This window comes from Microcaecilia unicolor, chromosome 5 (assembly GCF_901765095.1).
Source record: "Microcaecilia unicolor chromosome 5, aMicUni1.1, whole genome shotgun sequence".
NCBI classification, from domain to species: domain Eukaryota; kingdom Metazoa; phylum Chordata; class Amphibia; order Gymnophiona; family Siphonopidae; genus Microcaecilia; species Microcaecilia unicolor.
In genome coordinates, this window is record NC_044035.1 from 364,174,636 (window position 1) to 364,198,410 (window position 23,775).

The 23,775-nt window shown below is 45.1% G+C and overlaps 1 protein-coding gene across 2 annotated transcripts in view; it reads left to right on the forward strand.

Moving 5' to 3' along the window:
• Positions 1-23,775, forward strand: part of LOC115471013 (carbohydrate sulfotransferase 5-like) — a 113,932-nt gene that overhangs the window by 64,488 nt on the left and 25,669 nt on the right. The window contains exon 1 of one of the 2 annotated variants that reach the window (XM_030204688.1): positions 20,015-20,064. The exons of the other annotated variant lie outside the window; for it this stretch is intronic. The gene's annotated coding sequence lies outside the window, so the exon portion shown is untranslated. Of the gene's footprint in view, positions 1-20,014; positions 20,065-23,775 lie in introns of those variants that run through there. 2 annotated transcript variants of the gene reach the window in all.

A 23,775-nucleotide genomic window follows, 5' to 3' on the forward strand; every position in this document is an offset into this window, starting at 1 on the left:
AATTCTCTTGCTCCCTTCCTTAACTGAATATAAATTACAATATTTTTCGAATTTGCTCTCCATATCAGAGATGCTACTAATGTCCTCCACTACGCTAGGGGTCCATGGATTGGGGCCCGAGGATTCTATACATCGCTGAAGCAAAGTGGGGTTATGTACACCTAGAATAGTGTGTTTCTCTGTGTGTATGTCTTCCTCAGAATTATCCGCAAAATTAGTTTTTATTTTATGCCAGAGCATGCTTAAAATTTTTGTTATACAGTACATAAGGTACATAATTGCGTAAGTACTTAAGTATTGGCACGCTGGCAGGGACCAAATGTCCATTACGCGCAACATCTCAAGTAGTGCCCTGAAAACCTTATCAATTTATCAATCGGAAATTTAATTAATGAAACCTGATACTCAGTTCTCTATAAAGCAGCAAAATACAAAAATATAATTTAAGAACAGTGCTATCTCATTCTACTAGCACAGAATACCTGCCCACGTTCTGCACCAATTAATATGTTACAAGAAATTATTTATTTTGGGGAAAATAGCTCTAGAGCAACTCGCCACTGCTTATAATTTAAGAGCAGGTGCTGTATTTATATTGATTTATCCACCAATCACCAAAGGTGATAATTGCAATAAATTAAATAAATTAAGTATACTCAGAACACAAAGAGACCGTATTTTTAGCTTCAAAAAGATTGATTTAATATACAATTGCACACGAGAGGTAGGTTTTAAGGGATCTTTACAGGTAATCTGTGCATAAAATAGAACAAAGTAGCAGGTAGGTTAACTTACAAGTCCTTGTTACAAGCATGCTGTGATCCAGCTGATTGATGAGCATATGTTTCAGGAGCAAGGCATCAGGGCTTCTGCAGTGAGTGAATCTGAGTTGCTTGCAGTGAAGAGAATCTGAGTCTTGGGGAAACAGCTTTTGCTTTTATATCTTGCAAGCTGCAGGAGGATATGCCATGTGGATCTTTGTCCTGATTTCCTGGTTTCCACACGACCCCTGAGCATTTGCAAAGCATTGTGGTATCTTGGTCTCATGTCTGCACACGACCCCTGAGTCCTGGTATGACATCACGAGACTTACAGTCTGGATTTTCTTTTGATGTCCTGTTCAGTCTCTGGGGCAGATACACATTACAAGTCCTTCCTTTCTGCACATGTCTGGAAGCTGATGGGAGGGGCAGGTATACCTTTGACAAGCAAATGTCCTGTTTATGCTTCTCATAAGTACATAAGTAGTGCCATACTGGGAAAGACCAAAGGTCCATCTAGCCCAGCATCCTGTCACCGACAGTGGCCAATCCAGGTCAAGGGCACCTGGCACGCTCCCCAAACGTAAAAACATTCCAGACAAGTTATACCTAAAAATGAGGAATTTTTCCAGTCCATTTAATAGCGGTCTATGGACTTGTCCTTTAGGAATCTATCTAACCCCTTTTTAAACTCCGTCAAGCTAACCGCCCGTACCACGTTCTCCGGCAATGAATTCCAGAGTCTAATTACACGTTGGGTGAAGAAAAATTTTCTCCGATTCGTTTTAAATTTACCACACTGTAGCTTCAACTCATGCCCTCTAGTCCTAGTATTTTTGGATAGCGTGAACAGTCGCTTCACATCCACCCGATCCATTCCACTCATTATTTTATACACTTCTATCATATCTCCCCTCAGCCGTCTCTTCTCCAAGCTGAAAAGCCCTAGCCTTCTCAGCCTCTCTTCATAGGAAAGTCGTCCCATCCCCACTATCATTTTCGTCGCCCTTCGCTGTACCTTTTCCAATTCTACTATATCTTTTTTGAGATACGGAGACCAGTACTGAACACAATACTCCAGGTGCGGTCGCACCATGGAGCGATACAACGGCATTATAACATCCGCACACCTGGACTCCATACCCTTCCTAATAACACCCAACATTCTATTCGCTTTCCTAGCCGCAGCAGCACACTGAGCAGAAGGTTTCAGCGTATCATCGACGACGACACCCAGATCCCTTTCTTGATCCGTAACTCCTAACGCGGAACCTTGCAAGACGTAGCTATAATTCGGGTTCCTCTTACCCACATGCATCACTTTGCACTTGTCAACATTGAACTTCATCTGCCACTTGCACGCCCATTCTCCCAGTCTCGCAAGGTCCTCCTGTAATCGTTCACATTCCTCCTGCGACTTGACGACCCTGAATAATTTTGTGTCATCGGCGAATTTAATTACCTCACTAGTTATTCCCATCTCTAGGTCATTTATAAATACATTAAAAAGCAACGGACCCAGCACAGACCCCTGCGGGACCCCACTAACTACCCTCCTCCACTGAGAATACTGGCCACGCAATCCTACTCTCTGCTTCCTATCTTTCAACCAGTTCTTAATCCATAATAATACCCTACCTCCGATTCCATGACTCTGCAATTTCTTCAGGAGTCTTTCGTGCGGCACTTTGTCAAACGCCTTCTGAAAATCCAGATATACAATATCAACCGGCTCCCCATTGTCCACATGTTTGCTTACCCCCTCAAAAAAATGCATTAGATTGGTGAGGCAAGACTTCCCTTCACTAAATCCGTGCTGACTTTGTCTCATCAGTCCATGTTTTTGTATATGCTCTGCAATTTTATTCTTAATAATAGCCTCCACCATCTTGCCCGGCACCGACGTCAGACTCACCGGTCTATAATTTCCCGGATCTCCTCTGGAACCTTTCTTAAAAATCGGAGTAACATTGGCTACCCTCCAGTCTTCCGGTATTACACTCGATTTTAGGGACAGATTGCATATTTCTAACAGTAGCTCCGCAAGTTCATTTTTTAGTTCTATTAATACTCTGGGATGAATACCATCAGGTCCCGGTGATTTACTACTCTTCAGCTTGCTGAACTGACCCATTACATCCTCCAAGGTTATAGAGAATTTGTTTAGTTTCTCCGACTCCCCCGCTTCAAATATTCTTTCCAGCACCGGTGTCCCCCCCAAATCCTCCTCGGTGAAGACCGAAGCAAAGAATTCATTTAATTTCTCCGCTACGGCTTTGTCCTCCTTGATCGCCCCTTTAACACCATTTTCGTCCAGCGGCCCAACCGACTCTTTGGCCGGTTTCCTGCTTTTAATGTATCTAAAAAAGTTTTTACTATGTATTTTTGCTTCCAACGCTAATTTCTTCTCAAAGTCCTTTTTTGCCCTCCTTATCTCCGCTTTGCATTTGGCTTGGCATTCCTTATGATCTATCCTGTTACTTTCAGTTGGTTCTCTTCTCCACTTTCTGAAGGATTGTTTTTTGGCTCTAATGATTTCCTTTATCTTACTGTTTAGCCACGCCGGCTGACGTTTAGTCTTTTTTCCCTTTTTTCTAATACGTGGAATATATTTGTCCTGAACCTCCAGGATGGTGTTTTTAAACAGCATCCACGCCTGATGCAAGTTTTTTACTCTGCGAGCTGCTCCTTTCAGTCTTTTTTTCACCATTTTTCTCATTTTGTCGTAATCACCTTTTCTATAGTTAAACGCTAGCGTACTTGATTTCCTAGTTTCACTTCCTTCAATGCCAATATCAAAACCGATCATATTATGATCACTGTTATCAAGCGGCCCTCGTATCGTTACCCCCTGCACTAGATCATGAGCACCACTAAGGACTAAGTCTAGTATTTTTCCTTCTCTTGTCGGCTCCTGAACTAGCTGTTCCATGAAGCTGTCCTTGATTTCATCAAGAAATCTTATGTCCCTTGCGTGTACAGATGTTACATTACCCCAGTCTATATGCGGGTAATTGAAATCCCCCATTATTATTGTGTTGCCCAGTTTGTTTGCGTCCCTGATTTCCTTTAACATTTCCGCATCCGTCTGTTCGTCCTGGCCAGGCGGACGGTAGTACACTCCTATCACTATCCTTTTCCCCTTTGCACATGGAATTTCAATCCACAGTGATTCCAAGGAGTGTTTTGCTTCCTGCAGAATTTTCAATCTATTTGATTCAAGGCTCTCGTTAATATACAATGCTACCCCTCCACCAATCCGATTCACCCTATCACTACGATATAATTTGTACCCCGGTATGACAGTGTCCCACTGGTTATCCTCCTTCCACCAGGTCTCAGAGATGCCTATTATATCTAATTTTTCATTTAGTGCAATATATTCTAACTCCCCCATCTTATTTCTTAGGCTCCTGGCATTCGCATATAGACATTTCAAACTGAGTTCTTTGTTTTATTCAGGTGTCCACCTTAGTCCATCTTTTGTTAGGTGGGAGGGCAGAGGAAGCTCTTTTGTGTTTGTTAAGTGTTTGTGATTCCCTGCTCTCAGAAGTTCCCAGAAAAAGGAATGGAGAGAGAGGGGCTTGAAATGAAACTATTCTCTCTGCTGCCGTGTCAAATATATATTTTTAAAAGATACACAAATATATTGGTGTATATATAATCCAGCAAATATGCTACATATTTCAGTAATAAACTGATACCATTACACCTTGACATTTGACTTTCTTGTTCGCTTGAGGCAGGCATCGCCTACTGTTGTCCAACCCAAGTTGGGTGGGTGTGCATAGGGAGCACTGCTTCATGGTTAGTTTGGGTCATTTCAACAATGCATGTATCCGGAACCAAATGACTGGGATGACATGGTCTCAACTGATTAATGTGGACCCATTTAAGGTTATCTTCACCTTGAGAATTTTTTCGGAGGCGAATTTGGTAGGCCACAGGTGAAGCCTTTTCCCTTGATCATAGTAGGCTTTTCTACCTCTAGCACTACTTTCCAAGTTCTTTTGGGCAAAGGCACTTTGCAAATGTTGACGCAAATGAGTGACATAATCATGAGAGGAAATAGCACTGGACAAGTTCACATCATTAGTCCTGTAAAGCAAATGAATTGGTAACATCATTTCCCTCCCCGTCATCATCTCAAAAGGTGACACTCCCGTAGAATGGTGGGGTGTGGCACGAATGGCCATGAGGACCAACGGTAACTTCATGTCCCAATCCTTACCTGAAAATGATACATACTTTTTCAAGATGGTGACGATGGTACAAGGACTGAGGTTGGTAGGCAATGTGCAGTTTACTCTTCACGCTTAGCATCTTCCACATGTGTTGGATCACTTCTGCGGTAAACTGAGATCCTTGGTCTGAATTCACTCGCATCGGCAAACCCCACCGACTGAACACATGATTCAGTAGCTAGGTACCCGTGGTTTCGGCGGTGCAATTGGGTGCAGGTAGGCATTCCACCCACTTGGTGAACAGGCAGGTGACGGTCAGCATGTACTTATTGCCTCTGGTGGATCGAACCACAGGTCTAACCCAATCAATCTGGATATCTGACCAGGGCATAGCAATACCCTTCTTCCTGAGCGATGCTCGTTTAGATGGAGAAGATGGCTGGAAACGACAACAGGTCAGACAACCTCGAGTATACAGCTGTACATCTTGACACATGTGGGGCCAATAAGCCACCTGCTTCAAGGTCTCATAGGTGATGCCTTCACCTCGATGTCCTGCACAGGGGTTCATCATGAGCATGTTGCAACATGATGCCACGATATACTGGGGGCACAACCCATTGCTCAATGCCATGCTTACTCGTCCAAATAAGCAGGTCCTGGCGGATCTGGAATTTCTCTCTGGATGTATAGAGTATCCTCAGTTCTTCAGTGTGACACTCCTTTTCCGTCAATGGATGTTCTTGCGGATTCTGGAGGTACTCATAAAATCTTCCAACTACTGGATCTGCCTTTTGAGCCGTGACAAGATCAAATGATGGGACTTCACTGCTCCACTGGAATACTGGAGTCTCACAGAGCTGTTTCGTTTGCCGTCGGGTGACAGCCTGAACTGCCAATGTATCAGGTTCTGAGAGCCGCCATAGGTCTCCTGTGAGTGGCTCCCTATCTTGTCAGGACTATCAACTTTGGCATGTCCTTTGACTTTCTTCCAGTAGATGGTCATGTCGTGGTCCCGTACCAGTTGATCCAAAGCCAGAATCAAACTTCCATGATGTACCAGTTTCCCTTTAGAATTTAGCATGTTGTTCTGCTTCCAATTGGGGAGATGAGAGACGAAGTTCTGTCTCACATAATCCGAATCGGTGCATATGACTAGTTCCCTAATTCCTCTCTGTACAGCAGACTGTACTGCCACCAAAGCTGCAACAATCTCTGCATACTGATTTGTCTGTGAACCAAAGCTGTGCTTCAGAGTCTCCTCAGGAATGGTTGGATCCCATACCACTCCCACACCTGCAACCAACTCATGGTCTGTGTCGCGGCGGAAGGCACAACCATCCACACAGACTTTTGGCATAGTATCACAGATCTTCTCATCATACAAATGATGCAGGTGAGGTTCTTTCTCCTGCTGGGGAACATCTGTTTCGGACATACCTGCAAGGGAACCATGTCCTGCACAATCATGCAGCTCAGTACAATGTTTTTGAGCATACCTTACATCTAGAGGCCATCCTTGAAGAGCCAATGTCCAGGAGACTATCCGGCTGTTGGACACCCGACCGGATTTGATTTGGTCGCTCCCCAGGAAACTGACTATTTGGTGACAAGTTTCCACGATTAGCTTCTCCCCTTGGCTGTAACTCCGGAAATGTTGCAGAGCTCATACAGTGGTCCACAATGATTTTTCACAGTCTGAATACTTCTTTTCCACATCAGATAGGCCTTTGCTGGCATAGGCCACAACCCGCTTATCAGAATCAAACTTCTGACATAAGACAGCGCTCATGGAGTGATTGGAGTATCCCAGGTCCATGTAGAACTCGCGACCTCCCTCAGGGTATGCGAGCCATGGAAAGCGGCTGAGCTGATCTTTCAGCTCCTGCATAGCAGATTCCTGCTCAGGACCCTAAGCCCAGGGTGCATCTTTCTTCAATAGCTTGACCAAGGGTCGGGTGATCTCCGCATACTCATCTATGAACTGTCAGGAGTAGTTGCATATTCCCAGAAAGGAACGGAGTTCAGTGAGAGTGGTAGGTTGTTTCAGTTGTTGTAAGGCCTGCACTCGCTTCTTCTGAGGTCTCAGACCCTCAGCAGAAATTTCATACCCTAGGTAATTCAGTGCTTTTCTGCACCATTGTCCTTTGGCCAGGGTCAATTTAGCTCCAGCATTTGTCAACTGTGTGAAAACATGTTCAATCTCTGCCAAGTGATCTTGAAAGATAGGGCTTTTGATCAGGATGTCATCCACATAGACCACAGTCCCTCGAGCTTCAGCATCTGGGAGTGCCTTGTGTATAAAGATGTTGAATTCAGCAGGTGAATTGAGAAACCCAAAGGGAGTTATGTTCCACGTTTACTGTTTCTTCCCAAAGGTGAAAGCCAGCTTATACTGATCATGTGGATGTACAGGTACGGTCCAAAATCCTGATGCCAGGTCCAAGCTTGTGAAATACTTAGCCCCCTTGATGGTAGCCAGATTCTGGTCCAGCAGAGCCATAGGCCGCCTGGACAAAGGTACCCGCTTATTCAGCTGCCAGTAGTCCAGTGCAATTCTCCAGCTGTTGTTCTTCTTCAAGATGGGCCACAGAGGGGAGTTGTAGGTGCTGTTGCATTGCCTGATGATGCCTCTGGCCTCCAAAGTGTTGAGGATCTCTTGTACGGATTCATAGGAAGCCAGTGGAATCTTATACTGGCGCACAAAGACAAGCTTACTATTTGGTTCCGTAGGCACTCTGGTGACATGCAGGTTGGTAAGCCCACAATCATACGAGTCTACAGCAAACAGGTCCTTGTATTTGTACAGCAACTCCGTCAGCTGCATCTTCTCTGTTTCCGTAGTACAAGCATCAGCCTGTTCCACTTGATCTTTCACCATAGCATCAAATTCTAAGAGCGGCTGGTTGGGTGGAATTTCCATTTGCTCTTCAATTTCTTCCTGCAGAGACAAAGTTCCGACAGCGTTCACCACTCTAGACCTCTGGGGTTGGGACATCCTCCTGGACAAAATCAAGAAGTCGTCTTCCAACTGCACTTGTGAACCCATTGCATCATATGGCCAGATGAACTCCAGAGATATTAGGCCTCTGGGAGAGGTAAACAAACATTCAGTTGTTCCCCCCCCCCCCCCCCCCCCCCCCCGGGCAGGTGTTCCGAGAGGAAGGCAGCCTGCCAATAATAGGCAAACTCACCTCAACATCAGGAAAAGACTCTCCCACCAAAAATCCAAAAGGGTCATCTTTAGACACAACAACTTCATCTGATTGCAGATTGGTGACTAACAAATGAAAAGGAGCACCAGTCACCTCCAAACAGGGTAGAACACCGGTGGACAACCCTAGGTCACGAAAATGTGAATGAGGGTTGAAGAACACCACTTTGTCCAACAGAGGCTGTCCCTGTGCAAGATGGAGCTTGATGGAAAAATCCCTCACTCTTGCAGGAATGGTCACCTCTGTATCACAGACTACTTCGCATACCTGGGGTATGGTCTGTCCCGACTTCAAGCTAACAGGTGTTACTTCCGATTCCACGGGACTGCCAACCAGTCTTTTCCACAGGACCAGATTCACCAAGTCCACAAACTCCCAGTCATACCAGGCAATCGGAGCCCAGGCATAAGGGCTGTTGTAGGCCCTCTACAGTAGAGAAGTGGTGGGTGAAAGTCTTCTGTCCCACAGTCAAAGGAAGGCTGCACATTCCCACAAGTGACTTGGCACCTTGTCCAGGTACCTGGACAGAAGTGGTGGAACTCTTACTGAAGGGAAGTTGTACAGACTTGTGCAGGCGATAGAACAAAGTGTCACTGATGAAGGAGACGTCACTAGGCAACATCAATGTGGCCTGAAATTGTTGAGTGTCAGCTATTTGGACTATGATGATGTAGGCCTCACCCTTCTGTTGTATGTCAGTCAACCAGTGAGGATGTGGTGGATCAGGCCTGGAAGTGGAAGTAGCGGTCCCTTGAGGCAGGTCCGTAGCATTGTCTGGAGAGTCCGTCGCCGTAGGCGAGTTATTCAGGACTATCTCCAGGTTGTCATCATGTAGAACAATATCAGCTATCTGACTGGTCTTGACGTGGATTACTTCACTACGCTGAGCTTCCCCCCCTGGTGCACCCGACAACTGGAGCTCCCAGGTATGAGGGTCTTCTGAGTTCTGGAACTTAATTCGAATAGGGGTCTCCCTAAGCCCTACAGAGCTGGAACCACTGACTCGACTCACGTGCTTCACTTTCCCATATGGAAGGGGCTGTGTGGCTTGGGACCAGATGACTTTTTCGACATAATCCAGGGACGGTCGCAATCTCATCAGAAGATCATTTCCAATTAAGAACTCTTCACCAGCACTGGTAGTAATAATGGCAGGGTGTTTGACAATCATCTCGCCAATCTGCAAGGCAAGCCATACCTGTCCCACAGTTCCGATGCTCTGATTGCCATAAGCCACGAGTGCTAAGTTGCATGGGGTGACGTGCAGCGTATCCCGACTCTCCCCTAGAGATGCCTCAAGTTTCTGGAACAGACCCTGGGTAATCAAAGTCACCTCTGAGGCTGTATCCAGTAGACCTGGACAGGAAAACGTCTGTTGAATCAACAGATCCAAGGTAAATCTGTACCCTTTAGGAGTCAGCTCCCCTAGAAAACACCAATTTTCCTTGATCGAGTCGCATGACAGAGGCCCTTCCGTGTTCGAGGGCTGGGCCTCAGCTTCGGTCACGGCGGACTCCTCACTGATGGATGACAGAGCATCCACGTGGACAGTGGGCATGTTGGTAGGTGAAGCAGGAGCCGAGCCTAGTCATGCCAGGTCTTCCTCGTAATAAACCGGATCTTCCACTATTTCAATGGACTTGACACTAGGCCCAGTTTCGACGGGAAGGCCGGGAGCCTTGTCCTTACTCTTTTGGTATTGGCTTCCGGTCTTTCCTGGAGAAGCAGTCTGGGGTGCGACTCTGGGATTTGGACTCTGATGTTTTGCCACTTCTTGATCCAATTGTGCTTCCAGTTCCCTGATCCTCTGCATGGCCCACTGTTTCTGATTATAACGCCTCCTTCTCTGGTACTGTAGTGGCTGCCCCTCCGGCGCAGCAGGAGGCGCTGGGCCACTGGACTGGCGAGGTTGGGTAGTACCCCCCCGGGGCTGTATGGAAGGCCTTGCCACTCTGTTCTCCAGAGAAAGTGAGGATGTGACTGCACAAACGCTGGGTGTAACCCCCGGACTATGATTCTTAGCCACCGGTTTGGGTGTTGCTCCCGTGGACGGTGTGCGACACATATCAAAAATTGCTTCGGCCTGTTTCAGAAGGTGTGAATAAGGTTCATTTTGAAGTCCTGCAAAGGGAACTTTTACTCGGTCAGGCAGACCCTTCACGAAAAGATTTCTGAATTCACCAAATTCAAGATCCCTTGCATCTGGCGCGGTATCCCCCTGGTAGAATGCTTGTTTTAAGCGAAAGGCCCATTCCCGCGGACTCTCATTGGGACCACAGCGCATAGTATAGGCTGCCCGTTTTGCTTCGGTGTTATCTGAAAACAGACCATAGCGCTTCTTTAAAGCTTGTTCCATGGCAGACAGGTCCTGGCTGTCTTCCACCATAGCTTCCAGGTACGCCTGGCATTCTTCATCAAACATCCACTTAAGTAAATCCAGTTTATCTGCCTCTGCCTGGACTTGTAGAGTATTAAAGATTTTATATACTGACCGCAAGTGGGCATGTATTGATACCTTAGAAGACTCCTTAAAAGGTTTAATCATCATGTGAATAATTTTCATTATTTGTGAATGTTGTTCCCTAGATAAAGTGGTATTTTTGGGTGTCTGAGTGTAGTACCGCTGTTCACCAGCAGGAGACGAGAGCAGTGGTGTGGGTGTGCTGCTGAGGTCAGCAGGTAGTGCAGAGAACTGTGCCCTTCCTGGGCGGAGCATATGCACAATAGTACCAGTGACCTCATTAGGTGGTACAGTGTTCTGTGCCCTGACTGGGCGGAGTCTGTGCTTCGGCATACCGTCGAAGGCCTCAGGAGCTAAGGAACTGTACCGGGGAGGAGCGGTCAGGGGGCGATTTTGAGGACTGAGCTTAGAACTGCTAGGTTCCCGCACAGGGCTAGAGGGCCTTCCCTCAACCCCTGTTTCTCCCTCACCGTCACTAGCAGGTGGGGGAAGAGGGGTTGGTGGTTGGGAGGCGAGGATAGTGGAGGGCAGACTTATACGGTCTGTGCCAGAGGCAGTGATGGGAGGTGGGACTGGTGGTTGGGAGGCGGGAAATACTGCTGGGCAGACTTGTACGGTCTGTGCTGTAGGGGTATTTCCCTGTGATCTAGCCTAAGCTGGTCTTGGCCTATACAATCCTATGACATCTTGGTATAATAAGATGGCTGCTGCAACATCTCTGTGTCAGCAAGATCCAGCTTCAGCTTGTGGAAAATCACTGACAGGCTTGCTAAAGCCAAGGACAGTCTGTGTTCTAAACACCCCCTTCTATCACCCTGAGAACGGAGTAGGGAGGCAGACATGGCTCCAGAAGTTACCATTCTCCAAGGTCACAAAACAAAGAACTCTTCTTGCCCATGTACTGAACTGGACAAGATCATGATTGGTTCCTACCGTCACCTGACTGAGAGGTACGGGGAAAGCAGGAACAGAAGTAAGTTAGTGAGTCTGTTAGGCAGACTTATGCATCAGGGAATCTTGGTATAAGTAATCTGTGGGTACCTGTTGCCCTAGGTATTATTTATCTCACCCTACAGTGCCCTGAAAAAGGCAGGTACAAATCAAGGTAAGGTATACACATATGAGTTTATCTTGTTGGGCAGACTGGATGGACCATGCAGGTCTTTTTCTGCCGTCATCTACTATGTTACTATGTAGGCATTGGCTCAGGGTCATCACATATATTCTGCACTTGCTGACACATGGTGTCTAACTCCCCTTTGCAACGCTGTAAGGTCCAAAAGCGAGAATTTTTCTCTTTTAGAGCCTGATCTAAGTGCTGCAGGAGACATTTATTCTCCTCCCATATCACATTCAGCTCTTCCTTGGCGCAGTGCCATGCCTCTTGGGCAAAGCTGCATCTCTCCTCCTCTTGCTACTACTACTACTACTATTTAACATTTCTATAGCGCTACAAGGGGTACGCAGTGCTGCACAAACATAGAAGACAGTCCCTGCTCAAAGAGCTTACAATCTATCTCTGATCTATCTTTTTTTTTTTTTTTGTTACATTTGTACCTCGCGCTTTCCCACTCATGGCAGGCTCAATGCGGCTTACATGGGGCAATGGAGGGTTAAGTGACTTGCCCAGAGTCACAAGGAGCTGCCTGTGCCTGAAGTGGGAATCGAACTCAGTTCCTCAGTTCCCCAGGACCAAAGTCCACCACCCTAACCACTAGGCCACTCCTCTCACTTCGTGCTGGAAAGACTGTAATCTAGCAACTTCTTGACACTTTAAATCAAGAGTTTCTTCAATGTCAGCCAGCTGTTGCGTTTTTGAACCTAGAGTGGCCTCTTTCATCTTTAGCTCACACTGCAGGGAGCGGACATGTTTTTCACAGTGGAATATCAGATCCTCTAGAGCAGCAATTTTATCTCTAAGTACAGGGCAATCAACGCACGTTAACTGACCTTGGGTGCTGCTCCTCGAGCCTTCTCTTACAGCAGTCGCCTGAGCCAGTCTGTTTTCCCACTTACGCTGTAAATCAGCTTTTTCTTTGGTTAGAACAGTCAGTGCTTCGCGCGACCTCTGAAAGGCTACCTGTAGCGAGGCACAGTTACCCACAGCATTGTCTTTAATAGCTAGAAGAGTGCAAACTAACTCTGCTAGATCAGTTAGAGTGAGCTTAGCTTTCCCTTGTACAATATTGTGGTATATGTCGCTTGGCTATCGGCGGATTCTTTTTTAAACAATGGAATCCATGATTGAACTGTGCCATTCTTCTGAGACTTGCTTTGAGCAGCCTTAATAAGAATTTCAAAGACATCCAGCTCTAGCTTTGTGAGCATACTAGTAAGTGAGGTCATCCTAGCTGAGCTGACCGAGCTACCTGCAGAAACAGCTAACGTAAACACAACCGGCAATAAAGCTCTTGCCCCTGCTTATCAGTGAGCTCTAAATCTTGAACAGCAGCTTCACAAAAACCTGACTCCTTTAAGTTCCTCCCCACCTGCAGTCTCTGAAACAATTTCAGTGAATGGATACAGACTTTAACAGCACGTGAAATCACAGACGTGCAGGGATACACAAAAACAGTTCTCTAGCAGTTCTCTCTACAGAAAAACAAACGGATTCTCTTCTCAACTCTCTGAGATCGCGGCACGAGCTCCCATTTATGTAGGCAAGTATAAATAAATAACTCTTATGGGAAAAGCTACCCAATGAGTAATTCCCAGGTTCCCATTTACAGAAGTCTGGCAAAACAACTTCTTAGCTCTGCCTAGGGGTATTATTCTACAGGAACCTGCCTCTTCTGGTGCCTGCACCAGAAGTTTCCTTCCATTGTAGAGAACTGTGATAAAGAAAAGTCACAGCTGGTATATATTAGAATTTATTATAAAGATAAGAAAATATAAATGATACACTCTGCAATAAGGCTTAGGTACAAATATAGAGACCTTATGCTGATAAGAAAACTATAGAATGTATTGTCTAACTAAAACACTGTTATCACTGGTTACTAGGTTATACACAATCCTGATTTGTAACTGACTAGGTCATGAATTAATACAGTTAGCAGCACATCTTCCTGACCACAGTTCTGAACTAACCCGCCTTTGCTGAGGTAAGAACCCACTCACTAATCCCAGACTAATCGGAAATAAATCCCTGTAATTCTCACCGAGCTGACTGTTGGGTGGTCTCTCAGATGAGGTTGGCACAGGTTTTCCCCCTTAGACTGTCAAAGTAATGCTTTGATGTTTCTCTCATATATACTATCTGCTACCACATTTGCTTATTTCCGATCCGAGGAAGAAGGGCAACCTTCGAAAGCTAATCAAGAAATGTATTAAGTTATGTCCAATAAAAAAGGTATCATCTTATTTTCTTTTCCATGTTTTATTTTGTTTGATTTCTATTGATAACCTTTAAGAGTGGACTAACACGGCTACCACACCCCCCCTTAGACTCAAACTGTCTTCCACAGCGAGTCAATCTTAGAGAATAGCCCAGGCTCTCTGCAGCAAGCAGGATTACAGTCACTCTGGCCGGTACAGCTGGACCAACAGGTACTTTCTTCAGATAGACAGTTCACAAGGTTGTGGACCACTTCAGGTCTCGCTGGTCTTCTCTCCAGCTACCCCGTCTTCCAGGTCTTCCAGGTGAACCCGACAACTCTTCCAGACCCTTTTCTTATCCTCTCGTTCCCACTCTTCCAGTCCCCCATTCTCAGGTGACCAGACAGCAACCAATCATGATCTTGTCCAGCTCTTTCCCTGAGCAAGAAACGACCTTTTCTTGACCTTCAAATTGTTACATTGTGATGGGCATTCCTGTCTCTCATCAGGCTTGCTGGCGCCATGGTCTGCCTCCCTTTTCCTTATCAGGGAGGTAAAAGGGGGGGCAGGTAGCCCACTGCATGTCCTTGAGTTTTTCCAGGCCTGCAAGTGATTTACCACAAGCAGAGAGCTGACACAAACAGAAAGTTGAATCTGCTTGCTCACTGAAGTACAGGGTCATAGTTCACAGACCCCATTTTGATATAGTTGTATTCACAGGCTGAGACCAGCAGAGTGAGACTCACAGGGAAATAGCCCTACAGTACCAAGCTACGGGAAGTCTAGAGGATGTAATCCGATTGTCCACGAGTTTTCTCAAATCCCTGCATTGGTGGCCAATTCGATCGAATTTGACCCTGGGACATCCCTTTCAAATTCCTCAGCCATAAAAAGTGCTGACAACAGATGCGTCTCTCCTGGGGTGGGGAGCTCATGTCGATGGGCTTCACACCCAGGGGAGTAGGTCCCTCCACGAAAAACGATTTCAAATCAATCTTCTGGAGTTGCGAGCGGTCTGGAATGCTCAAAAGGCTTTCAGGGATCGGCTGTCCCATCAAATTATTCAAATTCAGACAGACAACCAGGTTGTCATGTATTACATCAACAAGCAGGGGGGCACCGGATCTCGCCCCTGTGTCAGGAAGCCGTCAGAATGTGGCTTTGGGCTCGCCAACACGGCATGTTTCTCCAAGCCACGTATCTGGCAGGTGTAAACAACAGCCTGGCCGACAGGTTGAGCAGGATAATGCAACCTCACGAGTGGTCATTCAATTCCAGAGTGGTGCACCAGATCTTCGAAGCATGGGGCACCCCCTTGGTGGACCTCTTTGCCACTCGAGTCAATCACAAGGTCCCTCAGTTCTGTTCCAGACTTCAGGCCCACGGCAGGCTAGCATCGGATGCCTTTCTCCTTCATTGGGGAGAGGGCCTCCTGTATGCTTATCCTCCCATACCTCTGGTGGGGAAGACTTTGCTGAAACTCAAGCAAGATCACGGAACCATGATTCTGATTGTGCCTTTTTGGCCCTGTCAGATCTAGTTCCCCCTTCTTCTGGAGTTGTCCTTCAAAGAACAGTGGAGATTGGAGTGTTTTCCAACTCTCATCACTCAGAACGAGGGGGCGCTTCTGCATCCCAACCTCCAGTCTCTGGCCCTCACGGCCTGGATGTTGAAAGCGTAGACTTTGCCTCCTTGGGTCTGTCAGAGGGTGTCTCCCGTATCTTGCTTGCTTCCAGAAAAGATTCCACTAAGAAGAGTTATTTCTTTTTGTGGAGGAGGTTTGCCATTTGGTGTGACACCAAGGCCCTAGATCTTCGTTCTTGTCCTACACAAACCCTGCTTGAATACCTCCTACACTTGTCTGAGTCTGGTCTCAAGACCAACTCTGTAAGGGTTCATCTTAGCGCAATTAGTGCTTATCAATACCGTGTAGAGGGTAAGCTGATCTCAGGACAGCCTTTAGTTGTTTGCTTCATGCGAGGTTTGCTTTTGTCAAAGCCCCCCATCAAACCTCCTACAGTGTCATGGGATCTCAATGTCATTCTCACCCAGCTGATGAAACCTCCTTTTGAGCCACTGAATTCTTGCCATCTGAAGTACTTGACCTGGAAGGTCATTTTCTTGGTGGCAGTTACTTTACGACGTAGAGTCAGTGAGCTTCAAGCCTTGGTAGCCTATGCTCCATACATCAAATTTCATCATAACAGAGTAGTCCTTCGCACTCACCCTAAGTTCTTGCCGAAGGTGGTGTCGGAGTTCCATCTGACCCAGTCAATTGTCTTGCCAACATTCTTTCCCCGTCCTCATACCTGCCCTGCTGAGCGTCAACTCCACACATTGGACTGCGAGCATTGGCCTTCTATCTGGTGGACAAGCCCCCACAGACAGTCCGCCCAATTGTTTGTTTCTTTTGATCCTAACAAGAGGGGTGTAGCTGTAGGGAAACGCACCATTTCAAATTGACTAGCAGATTGCATTTCCTTCATTTATGCCCAGACTGGGCTAACTCTTGAGGCTCATGTCACGGCTCATAATGTTAGAGCCATGGCAGCGTCAGTGGCCCACTTGAAGTCAGCCACTATTGAAGAGATCTGCAAGGCTGTGACATGGTCATCTGTCCACACATTCACATCTCATTACTGCCTACAGCAGGATACCCAACATGACAGTCGGTTTGGGCAGTCGGTGCTGCAGAATCTGTTCGGGCTTTAGAATCCAACTCCTCCCCCCTAGGCCCATTTTATTCTGTTCCAGGCTGCACTCTCAGTTAGTTAGTTTAGTTGTTAGGTCAATCTCAGTTATGTCCTCGCCGTTGCGAGGCCCAATTGACCATGTTTATTGTTTTGAGTGAGCCTGGGGGCTAGGGATACCCCACATGTGAGAACAAGCAGCCTGCTTGTCCTCGGAGAAAGCGAAAGCTACATACCTGTAGAAGGTATTCTCCAAGGACAGCAGGCTTATTGTTCTCACGAACCCGCCCACCTCCCCTTCGGAGTTGTGTCTTCCCTTTCTTGCTTTTTACTGGACTGATGAGCATGCTCGCGTTTGAGCGGGAAGATGGTCGCGCATGCGCAGTGCGCACGGAATCACGAGGCTAGCATACTTTTGTTGCTAGGTAGATTCTCCGGTCCTGGGGCTGCCGTTGGACGTCACCCACATGTGGGAACAATCAGCCTGCTGTCCTCGGAGAATACCTTCTACAGGTATGTAGCTTTCGCTTATTTCCTTACAATCCACTAACTATATTTTCTTTGACCCAGGGAAGCTTGTGGAATTTATTTCAACTAAAGAGGTAGTGTGAATATCTTTTTGATGCGCTATTAGTCGGCTGCGCTAGCTTTAATTCCTTCCATGTCTTGAAATAATCATATAATTATTTCTTATAATTCATTACAATATTGTGTAATTTTCCTTGTTCTTGGATCACTAATTGTGGACTAAATTTAATTTAGATAATTGCCTAAATATGATATAACTCATTGATTTGTATTTTTTTCCGTATTTCTGATTTATGTTTATTGCATAAATGTAAAGTTGAAAAATTCATTTAAAAAACCTCAAACAAATAAATAAATAAATAAATAAATAAATAAATAAATAAACCTGTCTCCTGTTTCTCCAACTTTCATTTTGGTCTCTCTATTACATTCTGGTTTCCACCGCTTCCACTGTCCAATTAGCATTTTTTTCATTTACAAGTTATTTAGCAAATCTTACTATACCATATGCACCAATACGCACTCTTAGATCGCTTACAGATAATAGGTTAGTAATTCCATCACCAATGAGGGCTAGATGGGAATCTACACGAGTCAGCCTTCTTTTTTCTATCGCCCTCACTTTGGAACGGTCTCCCAAAATTATTAAGATTAGAGGACACATATACCCGTTTTCGTAAAACCCTAAAAACATATCTTTTTCAAAATACTCAAATAGATAATATCTTAAGCCTCCTAGGATTGCTCTGAAAACTCTCAAAAACATAAAGGAAATGCGGGTGTCCTCTTTCCTGATTTTTAGGTCAGGCATCATACTGGTTGATAAAACCTCTACTTTATCAACCGGTTTGGTTAGCAATGGAGCAACTGGTATGGGGTCTTCTTTAAGTCCCCATCTCTTGCCTTTATTTATTTCAGAACGATTGAAAAATAACAATATAATTCTTTCCTCTTTCTCTTGCTTGCATTAACTTGATAATTATATGGAATTTTCAAGCTCTTGTTCCCTTCATTCCACCTTATAGGGCAACCCTTTAATCAAAATTAATAAGCACCCTATATTTTGGGAAATTTGGGCAACAAGTGGGATAAGGACAATTGCGCATGTGTATTCTGGTAATTCAGTTGTTCCCTTTGAGGATCTCTGTTCTGTCTTTTCTTTACCAGTCAGCCAATACTTTAAGTGGCTCCAGTTTAAACATGGTTTAACCCAGAACAAAGATCTCTCTAACCCAAATGTAAAGTCTCCTCTTATACATGATCTCCTCTCTAAAATTTGTTACAAAGGCCATGTTATATCACAATTATACAAATGTTTTATACAAAAGTGTTTAAGCAGCAAACTAAGCCTATGTTCAGTATGGGAAAACAATCTTCAAATTCAGGTATCACCCAATCAGTGGTTTTATCTCTGGTCTAAAGTTAATAGGCCTATAGCTTTGGCCAGCTACGTGCAGTCATTATATTTCTTTTGTCATAGGGCGATTTGGACTCCTCATAAATTGGCGGTAGCTGGTTTTTCGAATAACAACAAATGTTGGTCCTGTGGCTCGCACGCTGGTACCTTGCTTCATATGATTTTTGATTGTAGAATAACTTATGACTTTTGGTGTCAGGTGTGGTCTTTTATTTCAAATATTCTTCCTGTACAGGGTACAATTACTCCTTCAATTATTATGTTAGGTTCTGTGCTATTCCAAGATCAATTGGATGTTTCCCAACAAAAATTACTGAACATTTTAGTTGTTGCTGCGCTGAAACTGGTTCTTATGCATTGGAAAGATAATTCTAATCTAAATTCTACTTTTTGGTGGCATTCAATTTTACAGATTCATAAATTTGAAACCTCTGTTGCAGACAAAACGGGTGAGATGTTCTACTGCTAAAATTTGGTCTTCTCTAGATTGTAAGCTCCTTCGAGCAGGGACCGTCATTCTTTGTTTATTGTACAGCGCTGCGTAACCCTAGTAGCGCTCTATAAATGTCAAATAGTAGTAGTAGTCATGTGGATAATTATCTGAAATCTTATAATTTTAGGTAACTAAGATTTATTATTTTGATTTGCAGGTGTTTTGGGGTTTTTTAAAATTCTGTGTTACAGTTGATGTTATTACTTGATGTTATTGCTTGATAAATTGTCTTTTTCTAAAACCAATAAAATTCTTGGACATAACCCCCCCCCCCCCCCCAAATACATTTAATAATAATGCAGCATAAAGATAAAATAAACGAGATGCTAATTCACAGTTTGAATTATTATAAATTTTTAGGTTTGGTATAATTGTTATTAGCTTTTGTTATTAGCTTTTGTATGGTTGGTTTGCTGTGCTTTCCTATCGATTACTGCATTTCCTAGATGTTATGGTTTTTTTGTGTTTTTAATGTTTCTTTTAACATGTAAACCGTTCTGTTTTGTCAAAGCAATAAGTAACAGTATAGTAAATAAATAAATGATAAACTTAAACAAAATTTAATTACATGAGTATGCTGTTCACAATTATCCCATTAAAAAAATAATCTATATACACTATATAAACATATTTATAGGACCTTGAACTCATTAAGTCCACTAAGTGCCCTCTCGATCTCCATCTGGAGTTGTTTAAAGTGATAATTTTTAATGCTATCTTTAAATGAGGGCTGGGATGATCAAATTAGTCATTAATAACTTTCTGGAAGGATAGCAGTGCAAAGGTGAAAAATCAGTCTTGCCTTACTTCTCCTCCCCTGCTCCAAACCCAAAACCACGTCTGAAAGAGGCTCATTGTCTGTCTGCGTGCCCTGAAGTAAAAGTTTTCCTGTCTCAGAAAAACGCCTCATGAAAGAAATGCTGTGACGATTCAAGCAAACGGTATTTACCTGCCAGTGTTTAATGCGTAGGAAAAGAAAACTGTTAACATTCTGAATGTAAGTAGCACTATAGAAATTAAATAGAAAGTTTTGAAATAGGATGAGATTCTTGGAAGACTGAATATAGTTGTGCTACCGATGAAATAGATTTTGCTGTAGAGCAAGGAATTGTGCGTTGTTCTGGAGTTCGTTTGCTGATTAGGCTGGGAGAGGGGATAATTAAGCGGAGAGCAGTGGGATGCCTGCCTTGCAGTGGGTTAATTGAATCGGTCTCAGCCGAGAACGAATATATGAATGTTGCAGCATTTATTGAAGGGAGTGTGAACTGGTGGGTTATACGTATTTAGATGCTGCGCATGTCTAATGTGTGTTTATATTCAGAGTACTTACTTTCTCTTTATGAACCATGATAATAGCAGAGAGATTGGTACATGTAACCTGGGTCTCGCCAACCAGGCTCAGTCCAGAGCCCAGACTCTCTATATCAGAGGCGCTCCCTGGGTCCAGCGCTTCTTTCCTCCCTCTCACCATCCCCTGCTACTACCAAAAACAGTTGCTTCCAGGCTTCGGCCTACATCGCTTGTGTAAGGCTGCATCCTTCTTCCGCCGCCTCTGACGCAACTTCCTGTTTCCGCGAGGGCGGGACGATGTCATGACGTGTTGCGGAAGGCCCCGAAGGAAGCTGTTTAGTTAGTGCTGGGACGGGGAGGGGATGTAATCAAATTAGAGGGACCGCAGGGAGGGAGGGAGAGGTAGCCTGAAACAGGAGGAGAGAAGGAGAAGTAAGAGGGAGAGACTGAGAGAGTGACGACTGGAGGAGAGAGAGAGACAGTCTGAGATTGACTGGAGGAGAGGAAGGGGGGGGGGTGGAAACTGAAGGGGAGTGAGAGAGAGATTGAGATGCACTGGAGGGGGGAAAGACACTGGTCTGTGGGGGGGGGGGAGCAGGATGGAAGAGAAGAGGACAGGTACTGGCCCCACTGGTGGGAGGAAGGGGACAGATGCTGGGCATGGAGGGAGCATAGGGACAGGGACATAGGGGCAGTGCTGGACAGAGAAGCAATAGGGACAGACAGGGGCAATGCTGATCATAGGGTGAAAATGCAGGACAGGGCATCCAAGGGACACAGAGGAGAAATGATGAATATAGAGGAGAATAGGGATGCAAAGAAGTCAGATACTGAACAGGGACACAGAGAGAAGATGGATGGAGGACATGGAGAGATAAGAAATGTGTAACGGACAAGAGCCCTGAAAAGACAGGGGAAAAAGCAGAAAACAGACATCGGGACCAAAGTGAATAGAACAATGAAATAGTCGGACAACAAAGGTAGAAAAAAATATTTCATTCTGAATGTATTAATTGGAATATATCAGCTTTTAGAAATGCGTATCTCTGCTATTTTGCACGAGTTTGTACTTCACTATTACTGCTGTGTGCAGACTCTGGCTTCCTGAGCATTTCGGTTCATTTTTTTGCCTTCATATCTCTGTTACTGATGTATGGTCCCTTATTTCACATTTTGTGTGACCAAGGTATAGTATTCTACTAGCATGTAGAGTCAGTGTAGAGATCTTGTTACAGTTGTTTAATTTTTTTCATTAAATGGTGTATTGGTGTAGGGCATGGTGTAATATTTTAGTGCTGCCTTTTCATGCATAAGGTTGTTGCTTTTTGAGTACTGGAAGTTAGTGCTGTTGTACTAAAACACACTTGGAACCTTGTCATACTATAAGTTTGTGTATAGTGTTTTACAGTGGAGGAATTGTGTTGGCTTTACTGAGGTGGCATGAAAACTTTAATTTTAGTTTGTGTTAGCATCAGAGTGTTGGCGTCTTTACACTCTGGTCCAGTATATTCCTTCCCTCCACTACCCCATGTCCAGTAGTTTCCTCTCACCCCTCCCCCCCCCCCCCCCCCCCCCCCCGTGCCTTCCAACTGCACTGTGCAACCATGGAGCTCTCAGATATATTTGAGCAACTTGAGGTTCATGAAGTACCTGTTGACCTTGCAGCTCCCAATCTCACTAGGCAGCAAAATCAACAAGTTCTCTGAAGGTGGGAGCGGAAGGGGAAGATATGTGCATGACAGAGAGGCAGATTGGCTGTGGGAAAGTGGGATGTGAGAGAGAGAGAGAGGGAGCAGATGGACTGCAGGCCTCTATAGAGATGTACGTATCAGCTAGTGACAGTTAAAAAAAAAATCCACTTTAATTCAGTTGCCTAAGAGACCTATATATCTACTGAAGCTCACACTGTTTAATTTTCTTTGCCACTTTATTCTCTGGCATTTGGAGTTAAATTTTTGGATTTTGCTCACACCTTTTTCAGTAGTAGCTGAAGGTGAGTTACAGTCAGGTACACTGGGTATTTCTCTGTCCCTGAAGATATTGAGATAGATTTGATATGTATCTTAATATCTAAATTTAACAAAAGGTATTATCTGCCACAATTTTGCTGACCTTTTTGTATACTTTCAGGCAGGGGCGTAGCCAGACACCCAATTTTGGGTGGGCCTGGTCCCAAGATGAGTGGGCAGAAGAACCCCTTCTCATCCCATAGATGATGTGGTCTCTCCTTCTCTCACCTGCATGCCATATGGTCTCTCAAATTTCCTCCTCTCCTGCATACCTTTTAAATAGCAGATTTTCACCGGCAACGGGCAGCAACTAATACACACTGCTGATGTTGGCTCCATACCCTTCCCTCTGATGCAATTTCCTGTTACCACCTAGGCAAGAATACATCAGAGCGAAGGCTGTGGGGCCGGTGTGAGCAGTATGCATCAGTTACTGCTCACTGCAGGCGAAGATCTGCTATTTACAAAGTATGCAGGAGGGACAGTTGTTGGGAGTTTTCGGCTTGTGGGGCTTGGGGATCCCTGGCAGCCACATTATAGCTATGCTGGTACTGGGTGGGCCCGGGCCCAAAGTGGGTGGGCCTGGGCCCACCTAAGCCCACCCTTGGCTACGCCACTGCTTTCAGGCATTTAAGGACTGAGGCCTGGCCCCGCTCACTTTAGCCTCCCCAAACAGCTGAGCCACCGACCGCCTATGCTCAGTCCCCCTTCTCTCTTCCGAGACCCAGGCTACAAACAGATAAAGCTCTCTCTCACCAACTCGCTTTCCACTCAGATCTGGCGCAGGCCGGGGCCGGATAAGCATCCAGAAGGTCGTAGGATATTAATCTGGGTTTTGTCCTGAGTATTCTTTAGCGGTCGGGGAGCAAGCTTTTCATCTCTCAAGGAATACTCTGCATACCAATAGAAATAAAACATGGAAAAGAAAATAAGATGATACCTTTTTTATTGGCCATAACTTAATATATTTCTTGATTAGCTTTCGAAGAAATATATTAAGTTATCTCTATCTCTATATATAAAAGGCACCACCAACGTTCTAAATGAAGCCTCCAGCCGGAAGTGTGAAGGGGGAGAGATATCCGGTTTCCCCATGAGTGTCTGCCCCACCCTTGCTCTTTCTGTAACACAAACAGTGAAGGAAAACACAGCAAAGCACGAAATCAAATCGCTCTCTCTGTAACAGTGAAGGACTCAGAGGGGGGAGGGGAGAGAGGGCAGAAGCCCTCACTATCTCTGTAACACAAACAGTGAAGGAAAACAGCACAGCACAAAATCGCTCTCTCTGTAACAGTGAAGAACTCAGAGGGGGGAGGGGAGTGAGACGCCCTCACTCTCTCTGTAACACAAACACAGGACAGCAGGAAACTTAACACTGAAGGACTCGACTCGGGGGGGGGGGGGGGGGG